Below are 12,943 nucleotides of genomic sequence, written 5' to 3' on the forward strand. Positions count from 1 at the left end.
GGTCTGTGTTTGATGTAGACTCACCCTGGCATGACATTTTGATATCCTGGTCTGTGTTTTGTGTAGACTCACCTTGGCGTGATGTTTTGACCTGTGTTTGGTGTAGATTCACCCTGGCATGACATTTTGATAACCTGGTCTGTGTTTGGTGTAGACTCACCTTGGCGTGATGTTTTGATCTGTTTGGTGTAGACTCACCCTGGCATGACATTTTGATAACCTGGTCTGTGTTTGGTGTAGACTCACCCTGGCATGACATTTTGATAACCTGGTCTGTGTTTGGTGTAGACTCACCCTGGCATGACATTTTGATAACCTGGTCTGTGTTTGGTGTAGACTCACCCTGGCATGACATTTTGATAACCTGGACTGTGTTTGGTGTAGACTCACCCTGGCATGACATTTTGATAACCTGGTCTGTGTTTGATGTAGACTCACCTTGGCATGACATTTTGATATCCTGGTCTGTGTTTTGTGTAGACTCACCTTGGCGTGATGTTTTGACCTGTGTTTGGTGTATATTCACCCTGGCATGACATTTTGATAACCTGGTCTGTGTTTGGTGTAGACTCACCCTGGTGTGATGTTTTGATCTGTGTTTGGTGTAGACTCACCTTGGCGGATGTTTTGATGTTTTGATGTTTTGATCTGTTTGGTGTAGACTCACCCTGGCATGACATTTTGATAACCTGGTCTGTGTTTGGTGTAGACTCACCCTGGCATGACATTTTGATAACCTGGTCTGTGTTTGGTGTAGACTCACCCTGGCATGACATTTTGATAACCTGGTCTGTGTTTGGTGTAGACTCACCCTGGCATGACATTTTGATAACCTGGTCTGTGTTTGGTGTAGACTCACCCTGGCATGACATTTTGATAACCTGGTCTGTGTTTGGTGTAGACTCACCCCTGGCATGACATTTTGATAACCTGGTCTGTGTTTGGTGTAGACTCACCCTGGCATGACATTTTGATAACCTGGTCTGTGTTTGGTGTAGACTCACCCTGGCATGACATTTTGATAACCTGGTCTGTGTTTGGTGTAGACTCACCCTGGCATGACATTTTGATAACCTGGTCTGTGTTTGGTGTAGACTCACCCTGGCATGACATTTTGATAACCTGGTCTGTGTTTGGTGTAGACTCACCCTGGCATGACATTTTGATAACCTGGTCTGTGTTTGGTGTAGACTCACCCTGGCATGACATTTTGATAACCTGGTCTGTGTTTGGTGTAGACTCACCCTGGCATGACATTTTGATAACCTGGTCTGTGTTTGGTGTAGACTCACCCTGGCATGACATTTTGATAACCTGGACTGTGTTTGGTGTAGACTCACCCTGGCATGACATTTTGATAACCTGGTCTGTGTTTGATGTAGACTCACCCTGGCATGACATTTTGATATCCTGGTCTGTGTTTTGTGTAGACTCACCTTGGCGTGATGTTTTGACCTGTGTTTGGTGTAGATTCACCCTGGCATGACATTTTGATAACCTGGTCTGTGTTTGGTGTAGACTCACCCTGGTGTGATGTTTTGATAACCTGGTCTGTGTTTGGTGTAGACTCACCCTGGTGTGATGTTTTGATCTGTGTTTGGTGTAGACTCACCTTGGCGTGATGTTTTGATCTGTTTGGTGTAGACTCACCCTGGCATGAAATTTTGATAACCTGGTCTGTGTTTGGTGTAGACTCACCCTGGCATGACATTTTGATAACCTGGTCTGTGTTTGGTGTAGACTCACCCTGGCATGACATTTTGATAACCTGGTCTGTGTTTGGTGTAGACTCACCCTGGCATGACATTTTGATAACCTGGTCTGTGTTTGGTGTAGACTCACCCTGGCACCCTGACATTTTGATAACCTGGTCTGTGTTTGGTGTAGACTCACCCTGGCATGACATTTTGATAACCTGGTCTGTGTTTGGTGTAGACTCACCCTGGCATGACATTTTGATAACCTGGTCTGTGTTTGGTGTAGACTCACCCTGGCATGACATTTTGATAACCTGGTCTGTGTTTGGTGTAGACTCACCCTGGCATGACATTTTGATAACCTGGTCTGTGTTTGGTGTAGACTCACCCTGGCATGACATTTTGATAACCTGGTCTGTGTTTGATGTAGACTCACCCTGGCATGACATTTTGATATCCTGGTCTGTGTTTTGTGTAGACTCACCTGGCGTGATGTTTTGACCTGTGTTTGGTGTAGATTCACCCTGGCATGACATTTTGATAACCTGGTCTGTGTTTGGTGTAGACTCACCCTGGTGTGATGTTTTGATAACCTGGTCTGTGTTTGGTGTAGACTCACCCTGGTGTGATGTTTTGATCTGTGTTTTTTGATCTGTGTTTGGTGTAGACTCACTCATGACATTTTGATAACCTGGTCTGTGTTTGGTGTGACTCATGTTTTGATCTGTTTGGTGTAGACTCACCCTGGCATGACATTTTGATAACCTGGTCTGTGTTTGGTGTAGACTCACCCTGGCATGACATTTTGATAACCTGGTCTGTGTTTGGTGTAGACTCACCCTGGCATGACATTTTGATAACCTGGTCTGTGTTTGGTGTAGACTCACCCTGGCATGACATTTTGATAACCTGGTCTGTGTTTGGTGTAGACTCACCCTGGCATGACATTTTGATAACCTGGTCTGTGTTTGGTGTAGACTCACCCTGGCATGACATTTTGATAACCTGGACTGTGTTTGGTGTAGACTCACCCTGGCATGACATTTTGATAACCTGGTCTGTGTTTGATGTAGACTCACCCTGGCATGACATTTTGATATCCTGGTCTGTGTTTTGTGTAGACTCACCTTGGCGTGATGTTTTGACCTGTGTTTGGTGTAGATTCACCCTGGCATGACATTTTGATAACCTGGTCTGTGTTTGGTGTAGACTCACCCTGGCATGACATTTTGATAATCTGGTCTGTGTTTGGTGTAGACTCACCCTGGCATGACATTTTGATAACCTGGTCTGTGTTTGGTGTAGACTCACCCTGGCATGACATTTTGATAACCTGGTCTGTGTTTGGTGTAGACTCACCCTGGCATGACATTTTGATAACCTGGTCTGTGTTTGGTGTAGACTCACCCTGGCATGACATTTTGATAACCTGGTCTGTGTTTGGTGTAGACTCACCCTGGCATGACATTTTGATAACCTGGTCTGTGTTTGGTGTAGACTCACCCTGGCATGACATTTTGATAACCTGGTCTGTGTTTGGTGTAGACTCACCCTGGCATGACATTTTGATAACCTGGTCTGTGTTTGGTGTAGACTCACCCTGGCATGACATTTTGATAACCTGGTCTGTGTTTGGTGTAGACTCACCCTGGCATGACATTTTGATAACCTGGTCTGTGTTTGGTGTAGACTCACCCTGGCATGACATTTTGATAACCTGGTCTGTGTTTGATGTAGACTCACCCTGGCATGACATTTTGATATCCTGGTCTGTGTTTTGTGTAGACTCACCTTGGCGTGATGTTTTGACCTGTGTTTGGTGTAGATTCACCCTGGCATGACATTTTGATAACCTGGTCTGTGTTTGGTGTAGACTCACCCTGGTGTGATGTTTTGATAACCTGGTCTGTGTTTGGTGTAGACTCACCCTGGTGTGATGTTTTGATCTGTGTTTGGTGTAGACTCACCCTGGCATGATGTTTTGATAACCTGGTCTGTTTGGTGTAGACTCACCCTGGCATGAAATTTTGATAACCTGGTCTGTGTTTGGTGTAGACTCACCCTGGCATGACATTTTGATAACCTGGTCTGTGTTTGGTGTAGACTCACCCTGGCATGACATTTTGATAACCTGGTCTGTGTTTGGTGTAGACTCACCCTGGCATGACATTTTGATAACCTGGTCTGTGTTTGGTGTAGACTCACCCTGGCATGACATTTTGATAACCTGGTCTGTGTTTGGTGTAGACTCACCCTGGCATGACATTTTGATAACCTGGTCTGTGTTTGGTGTAGACTCACCCTGGCATGACATTTTGATAACCTGGTCTGTGTTTGGTGTAGACTCACCCTGGCATGACATTTTGATAACCTGGTCTGTGTTTGGTGTAGACTCACCCTGGCATGACATTTTGATAACCTGGTCTGTGTTTGGTGTAGACTCACCCTGGCATGACATTTTGATAACCTGGTCTGTGTTTGATGTAGACTCACCCTGGCATGACATTTTGATAACCTGGTCTGTGTTTGGTGTAGACTCACACTGGTGTGATGTTTTGATAACCTGGTCTGTGTTTGGTGTAGACTCACCCTGGTGTGATGTTTTGATCTGTGTTTGGTGTAGACTCACCTTGGCGTGATGTTTTGATCTGTTTGGTGTAGACTCACCCTGGCATGATATTTTGATAACCTGGTCTGTGTTTGGTGTAGACTCACCCTGGCATGACATTTTGATAACCTGGTCTGTGTTTGGTGTAGACTCACCCTGGCATGACATTTTGATAACCTGGTCTGTGTTTGGTGTAGACTCACCCTGGCATGACATTTTGATAACCTGGTCTGTGTTTGGTGTAGACTCACCCTGGCATGACATTTTGATAACCTGGTCTGTGTTTGGTGTAGACTCACCCTGGCATGACATTTTGATAACCTGGTCTGTGTTTGGTGTAGACTCACCCTGTCATGACATTTTGATAACCTGGTCTGTGTTTGGTGTAGACTCACCCTGGTGTGATGTTTTGATAACCCGGTCTGTGTTTGGTGTAGACTCACCCTGGTGTGATGTTTTGATCTGTGTTTGGTGTAGACTCACCTTGGCGTGATGTTTTGATCTGTTTGGTGTAGACTCACCCTGGCATGACATTTTGATAACCTGGTCTGTGTTTGGTGTAGACTCACCCTGGCATGACATTTTGATAATCTGGTCTGTGTTTGGTGTAGACTCACCCTGGCATGACATTTTGATAACCTGGTCTGTGTTTGTGTAGACTCACCCTGGCATGACATTTTGATAACCTGGTCTGTGTTTGGTGTAGACTCACCCTGGCATGACATTTTGATAACCTGGTCTGTGTTTGGTGTAGACTCACCCTGGCATGACATTTTGATAACCTGGTCTGTGTTTGGTGTAGACTCACCCTGGCATGACATTTTGATAACCTGGTCTGTGTTTGGTGTAGACTCACCCTGGCATGACATTTTGATAACCTGGTCTGTGTTTGGTGTAGACTCACCCTGGCATGACATTTTGATAACCTGGTCTGTGTTTGGTGTAGACTCACCCTGGCATGACATTTTGATAACCTGGTCTGTGTTTGGTGTAGACTCACCCTGGCATGACATTTTGATAACCTGGTCTGTGTTTGGTGTAGACTCACCCTGGCATGACATTTTGATAACCTGGTCTGTGTTTGGTGTAGACTCACCCTGGCATGACATTTTGATAACCTGGTCTGTGTTTGGTGTAGACTCACCCTGGCATGACATTTTGATAACCTGGTCTGTGTTTGGTGTAGACTCACCCTGGCATGACATTTTGATAACCTGGTCTGTGTTTGGTGTAGACTCACCCTGGCATGACATTTTGATAACCTGGTCTGTGTTTGGTGTAGACTCACCCTGGCATGACATTTTGATAACCTGGTCTGTGTTTGATGTAGACTCACCCTGGCATGACATTTTGATATCCTGGTCTGTGTTTTGTGTAGACTCACCCTGGCGTGATGTTTTGACCTGTGTCTTGTTTGTAGATTCACCCTGGCATGACATTTTGATAACCTGGTCTGTGTTTGGTGTAGACTCACCCTGGCATGACACCCTGGCATGACATTTGATAACCTGGACTGTGTTTGGTGTAGACTCACCCTGGCATGACATTTTGATAACCTGGTCTGTGTTTGATGTAGACTCACCCTGGCATGACATTTTGATATCCTGGTCTGTGTTTTGTGTAGACTCACCTTGGCGTGATGTTTTGACCTGTGTTTGGTGTAGATTCACCCTGGCATGACATTTTGATAACCTGGTCTGTGTTCGGTGTAGACTCACTCTGGTGTGATGTTTTGATCTGTGTTTGGTGTAGACTCACCAAGGCGTGATGTTTTGATCTGTTTGGTGTAGACTCACCCTGGTGTGATGTTTTGATCTGTGTTTGGTGTAGACTCACCCTGGTGTGATGTTTTGATCTGTGTTTGGTGTAGACTCACCCTGGTGTGATGTTTTGATATCCTGGTCTGTGTTTGGTGTAGACTCACCCTGGTGTGATGTTTTGATCTGTGTTTGGTGTAGACTCACCCTGGCGTGATGTTTTGATCTGTGTTTGGTGTAGACTCACCCTGGTGTGATGTTTTGATCTGTTTGGTGTAGACTCACCCTGGTGTGATGTTTTGATCTGTTTGGTGTAGACTCACCCTGGTGTGATGTTTTGATATCCTGGTCTGTGTTTGGTGTAGACTCACCCTGGTGTGATGTTTTGATAACCTGGTCTGTGTTTGGTTTAGACTCACCCTGGTGTGATGTTTTGATCTGTGTTTGGTGTAGACTCACCCTGGTGTGATGTTTTGATCTGTGTTTGGTGTAGACTCACCTTGGCGTGATGTTTTCATCTGTGTTTGGTGTAGACTCACCCTGGCATGATGTTTTGATCTGTTTGGTGTAGACTCACCTTGGCGTGATGTTTTGATCTGTGTTTAGTGTAGACTCACCCTGGCGTGAAGTTTTCATCTGTGTTTGATGTAGACTCACCATGGCATGATGTTTTGATCTGTGTTTTGTGTAGACTCACCCTGGCGTGATGTTTTCATCTGTTTGGTGTAGACTCACCCTGGCGTGATGTTTTGATCTGTTTGGTGTAGACTCACCCTGGCGTGATGTTTTGATCTGTGTTTGGTGTAGACTCACCCTGGTGTGATGTTTTGATCTGTTTGGTGTAGACTCACCCTGGCGTGATGTTTTGATCTGTGTTTAGTGTAGACTCACCCTGGCGTGATGTTTTCATCTGTGTTTGATGTAGACTCACCATGACGTGATGTTTTGATCTGTGTTTGGTGTAGACTCACCCTGGCGTGATGTTTTGATGTGTTTGGTGTAGACTCACCCTGGCGTGATGTTTTGATCTGTTTGGTGTAGACTCACCCTGGCGTGATGTTTTGATCTGTGTTTGGTGTAGACTCACCCTGGTGTGATGTTTTGATAACCTGGTCTGTGTTTGGTGTAGACTCACCCTGGTGTGATGTTTTGATAACCTGGTCTGTGTTTGGTGTAGACTCACCCTGGTGTGATGTTTTGATCTGTGTTTGGTGTAGACTCACCCTGGCGTGATGTTTTGATATCCTGGTCTGTGTTTGGTGTAGACTCACCCTGTTGTGATGTTTGATAACCATGCCATTCTCTCTTCGACAAGGTTTTATCAATATATTCACCTCAATCTACAATTTTTTTCCCCTTCTAAATGCTAACAACAGATAAGACCTCAGCAAGACTATAAATTCCTGCAGGAAGTTTATGCGTCTCTAGCCGACACTGTTAGCTACCTTTCACCAACACCATCAGAGACCTTTGTGTCCAGAGACCTTCTGTGCCCCATCCATGACTACACTTTAGCTAGCTAGTTAGCAGAGCAGTAGAACTAAAAAAAAAATGTTTTACTTAGCCTAGATAATTGTTTGTACAGTTTGTCAACTTTGGTGTCACACCCTGATCTGTTTCACCTGTTCCTGTGATTGTCTCCCCCTCCAGGTGTCGCTTATTTTCCCCAGTGCATTTATCCCTGTGTTTCCTGTCTCTCTGTGCCAGTGTATTTATCCCTGTGTTTCCTGTCTCTCTGTGCCAGTGTATTTATCCCTGTGTTTCCTGTCTCTCTGTGCCAGTGTATTTATCCCTGTGTTTCCTGTCTCTCTGTGCCAGTGTATTTATCCCTGTGTTTCCTGTCTCTCTGTGCCAGTTCATCTTGTATGTTTAGTCAAGTCAACCCGCGTGTTTTTCCCCATATTCCGTTTCTATTCTCTTTTGCTAGTCTTCCCGGTTTCAACCTTTTGCCTGACTGTGGACTGGTTTTGACATTTTGCCTGACTGTGGACTGGTTTTGACCTTCTGCCTGACTGTGGACTGGTTTTGACCTTTTGCCTGACTGTGGACTGGTTTTGACCTTTTGCCTGACTGTGGACTGGTTTTGACCTTCTGCCTGACTGTGGACTGGTTTTGACCTTCAGCCTGACTGTGGACTGGTTTTGACCTTCAGCCTGACTGTGGACTGGTTTTGACCTTCAGCCTGACTGTGGACTGGTTTTGACCTTCAGCCTGACTGTGGACTGGTTTTGACCTTCAGCCTGACTGTGGACTGGTTTTGACCTTCAGCCTGACTGTGGACTGGTTTTGACCTTCAGCCTGACTGTGGACTGGTTTTGACCTTCAGCCTGACTGTGGACTGGTTTTGACCTTCAGCCTGACTGTGGACTGGTTTTGACCTTCAGCCTGACTGTGGACTGGTTTTGACCTTCAGCCTGACTGTGGACTGGTTTTGACCTTCAGCCTGACTGTGGACTGGTTTTGACCTTCAGCCTGACTGTGGACTGGTTTTGACCTTCAGCCTGACTGTGGACTGGTTTTGACCTTCAGCCTGACTGTGGACTGGTTTTGACCTTCAGCCTGACTGTGGACTGGTTTTGACTTTTAGCCTGACTGTGGACTGGTTTTGACCTTCAGCCTGACTGTGGACTGGTTTTGACCTTCAGCCTGACTGTGGACTGGTTTTGACCTTCAGCCTGACTGTGGACTGGTTTTGACCTTCAGCCTGACTGTGGACTGGTTTTGACCTTTAGCCTGACTGTGGACTGGTTTTGACCTTTAGCCTGACTGTGGATTGGTTTTGACCTTCAGCCTGACTGTGGACTGGTTTTGACCTTCAGCCTGACTGTGGACTGGTTTTGACCTTTAGCCTGACTGTGGACTGGTTTTGACCTTCAGCCTGACTGTGGACTGGTTTTGACCTTTAGCCTGACTGTGGACTGGTTTTGACCTTCAGCCTGACTGTGGACTGGTTTTGACCTTCAGCCTGACTGTGGACTGGTTTTGACCTTCAGCCTGACTGTGGACTGGTTTTGACCTTTAGCCTGACTGTGGACTGGTTTTGACCTTTAGCCTGACTGTGGACTGGTTTTGACTTTCAGCCTGACTGTGGACTGGTTTTGACCTTCAGCCTGACTGTGGACTGGTTTTGACCTTTAGCCTGACTGTGGACTGGTTTTGACCTTCAGCCTGACTGTGGACTGGTTTTGACCTTTAGCCTGACTGTGGACTGGTTTTGACCTTCAGCCTGACTGTGGACTGGTTTTGACCTTCAGCCTGACTGTGGACTGGTTTTGACCTTTAGCCTGACTGTGGACTGGTTTTGACCTTTAGCCTGACTGTGGACTGGTTTTGACCTTCAGCCTGACTGTGGACTGGTTTTGACCTTTAGCCTGACTGTGGACTGGTTTTGACCTTTAGCCTGACTGTGGACTGGTTTTGACCTTCAGCCTGACTGTGGACTGGTTTTGACCTTTAGCCTGACTGTGGACTGGTTTTGACCTTTAGCCTGACTGTGGACTGGTTTTGACCTTTAGCCTGACTGTGGACTGGTTTTGACCTTTAGCCTGACTGTGGACTGGTTTTGACCTTCAGCCTGACTGTGGACTGGTTTTGACCTTCAGCCTGACTGTGGACTGGTTTTGACCTTCAGCCTGACTGTGGACTGGTTTTGACCTTTAGCCTGACTGTGGACTGGTTTTGACCTTTAGCCTGACTGTGGACTGGTTTTGACCTTTAGCCTGACTGTGGACTGGTTTTGACCTTTAGCCTGACTGTGGACTGGTTTTGACCTTCAGCCTGACTGTGGACTGGTTTTGACCTTCTGCCTGACTGTGGACTGGTTTTGACCTTTAGCCTGACTGTGGACTGGTTTTGACCTTTAGACCTGACCTTCAGCCTGAGTGGACTGGTTTTGACCTTCAGCCTGACTGTGGACTGGTTTTTTTGACCTTCTAGCCTGACTGTGGACTGGTTTTGACCTTTAGCCTGACTGTGGACTGGTTTTGACCTTTAGCCTGACTGTGGACTGGTTTTGACCTTTAGCCTGACTGTGGACTGGTTTTGACCTTTAGCCTGACTGTGGACTGGTTTTGACCTTTAGCCTGACTGTGGACTGGTTTTGACCTTTAGCCTGACTGTGGACTGGTTTTGACCTTTAGCCTGACTGTGGACTGGTTTTGACCTTCAGCCTGACTGTGGACTGGTTTTGACCTTCAGCCTGACTGTGGACTGGTTTTGACCTTTAGCCTGACTGTGGACTGGTTTTGACCTTCAGCCTGACTGTGGACTGGTTTTGACCTTTAGCCTGTCCACGACCATTCTCTTGCCCTTTTTGGATGATTAAACATTGTAAGACTCCAACCATCTGCTTCCTGCGTCTGCATCTGGGTCTCACCTTGAGCCGTGATACTTTGGTGTCTTTCATTATTTATTTTACCTTTATTTAACTAGGCAAGTCAGTTAAGAAAAACATCTTATTTTCAATGACTGCCTAGGAACAGTGGGTTAACTGCCTTGTTCCGGAGCAGAAAAACGTATTTTTACCTTGTCGTCTCTGGGATTCAATCTTTTGGTCACTAGTCCAACGCTCTAACCACTAGGCTACCTGCTGTCTAGGTTAGAGTCTACCTGCCATCTATTTCAGACCTTATGGCATTTTTCAAAGATGAGCATTAAAAGGTGAGAAAACCACTAAGTCTGGCCATGTGGAGAACTGCAGCTATGAGGGAGGAAGTGTGTCGGTGAGTGTAGCTATTAAGTTCAGTTTGAGCATCTTAGCAACACATTGTGTTCTATACTGCTGACAACATTCTATAAGGAAAGAGACAATTATATAATGATATAATAATGATAATCAATTAAATAATGATGAACCAGATTACCCCAGATACCAGACTTAGATGAGTGATAACTCAGTTCTAGAATGTTGTCATTGATGTGAATAAATCTAATTCTAAGCCACATCTCCAGCTGCCTTCCAGGCCACCTCTCTCTCCAGCCTTCCAGGCCACCTCTCTCTCCAGCCTTCCAGGCCACCTCTCTCTCCAGCCTTCCAGGCCACAACTGCCTTTCAGGCCACCTCTCCAGCCTTCCAGGCCACCTCTCTCTCCAGCCTTCCAGGCCACCTCTCTCTCCAGCCTTCCAGGCCACCTCTCTCTCCAGCCTTCCAGGCCACCTCTCTCTCCAGCCTTCCAGGCCACCTCTCTCTCCAACTGCCTTTCAGGCCACCTCTCCAACTGCCTTCCAGGCCATCTCTCCAACTGCCTTCCAGGCCACCTCTCCAACTGCCTTCCAGGCCACCTCTCTCTCCAACCTTCCAGGCCACCTCTCCAGCCGCCTTCCAGGCCACACCTCCAGCCACCTTCCAGGCCACCTCTCCAGCCGCCTTCCCAGGCCACCTCTCCAGCCGCCTTCCAGGCCACCTCTCCAGCCGCCTTCCAGGCCACCTCTCCAGCCGCCTTCCCAGGCCACCTCTCCAGCCGCCTTCCCAGGCCACCTCTCCAGCCGCCTTCCCAGGCCACCTCTCCAGCCGCCTTCCCAGGCCACCTCTCCAGCCGCCTTCCAGGCCACCTCTCCAGCCGCTTCCAGGCCACCTTCCCAGGCCACCTCTTCCAGGCCGCCTTCCCAGGCCACCTCTCCAGCCGCCTTCCAGGCCACCTCCAGGCCGCCTTCCAGGCCACCTCTCCAGCCGCCTTCCAGGCCACCTCTCCAGCCGCCTTCCCAGGCCACCTCTCCAGCCGCCTTCCAGGCCACCTCTCCAGCCGCCTTCCCAGGCCACCTCTCCAGCCGCCTTCCCAGGCCACCTCTCCAGCCGCCTTCCCAGGCCACCTCTCCAGCCGCCTTCCAGGCCACCTCTCCAGCCGCCTTCCATGCCACCTCTCCAGCCGCCTTCCCAGGCCACCTCTCCAGCCGCCTTCCAGGCCACCTCTCCAGCCGCCTTCCCAGGCCACCTCTCCAGCCGCCTTCCAGGCCACACCTCCAGCCACCTTCCAGGCCACCTCTCCAGCCGCCTTCCCAGGCCACCTCTCCAGCCGCCTTCCCAGGCCACCTCTCCAGCCGCCTTCCCAGGCCACCTCTCCAGCCGCCTTCCCAGGCCACCTCCAGCCGCCTTCCAGCCGCCTTCCCAGGCCACCTCTCCAGCCTTCCCAGGCCTTCCCAGGCCACCTCTCCAGCCGCCTTCCAGGCCACCTCTCCAGCCGCCTTCCATGCCACCTCTCCAGCCCGCCACCTCTCCCAGGCCAGCCGCCCTCCAGCCGCCTTCCCAGGCCACCTCTCCAGCCGCCTTCCCAGGCCACCTCTCCAGCCGCCTTCCCAGGCCACCTCTCCAGCCGCCTTCCAGGCCACCTCTCCAGCCGCCTTCCCAGGCCACCTCTCCAGCCGCCTTCCCAGGCCACCTCTCCAGCCGCCTTCCCAGGCCACCTCTCCAGCCGCCTTCCCAGGCCACCTCTCCAGCCGCCTTCCCAGGCCACCCTCCAGCCGCCTTCCCAGGCCACCTCTCCAGCCGCCTTCCCAGGCCACCTCTCCAGCCGCCTTCCCAGGCCACCTCTCCAGCCGCCTTCCCAGGCCACCCTCCCACATGTATCAGACTGGGAAACACCAGATTACTCTTCTGGTTTCAACCCAGTTAATGTACGCCCCTTCCCAGGAAAATTACAACAAGGGGTAAGAAGTGGAGAAAAACCAGTGGTGAAAAAGAACCCGATTGTCATAGAAAATGACTCAAGTGAAAGTCACCCAGTAAAATTCTACTTGAGTAAAAGTCTAAAAGTATTTGGTTTGAAACATACTTAAGTATCAAAAGTAAATGTAATTGCTAAAATATACTAAAGTATCAAAAGTATAAATAATTTCAAATTCCTTATATTAAGAAAACCAGATGGAACCATTTTCTATTTTTTTTT

Source organism: Oncorhynchus keta, unplaced genomic scaffold (genome assembly GCF_023373465.1).
Source record: "Oncorhynchus keta strain PuntledgeMale-10-30-2019 unplaced genomic scaffold, Oket_V2 Un_scaffold_4195_pilon_pilon, whole genome shotgun sequence".
Lineage (NCBI taxonomy): Eukaryota > Metazoa > Chordata > Actinopteri > Salmoniformes > Salmonidae > Oncorhynchus > Oncorhynchus keta.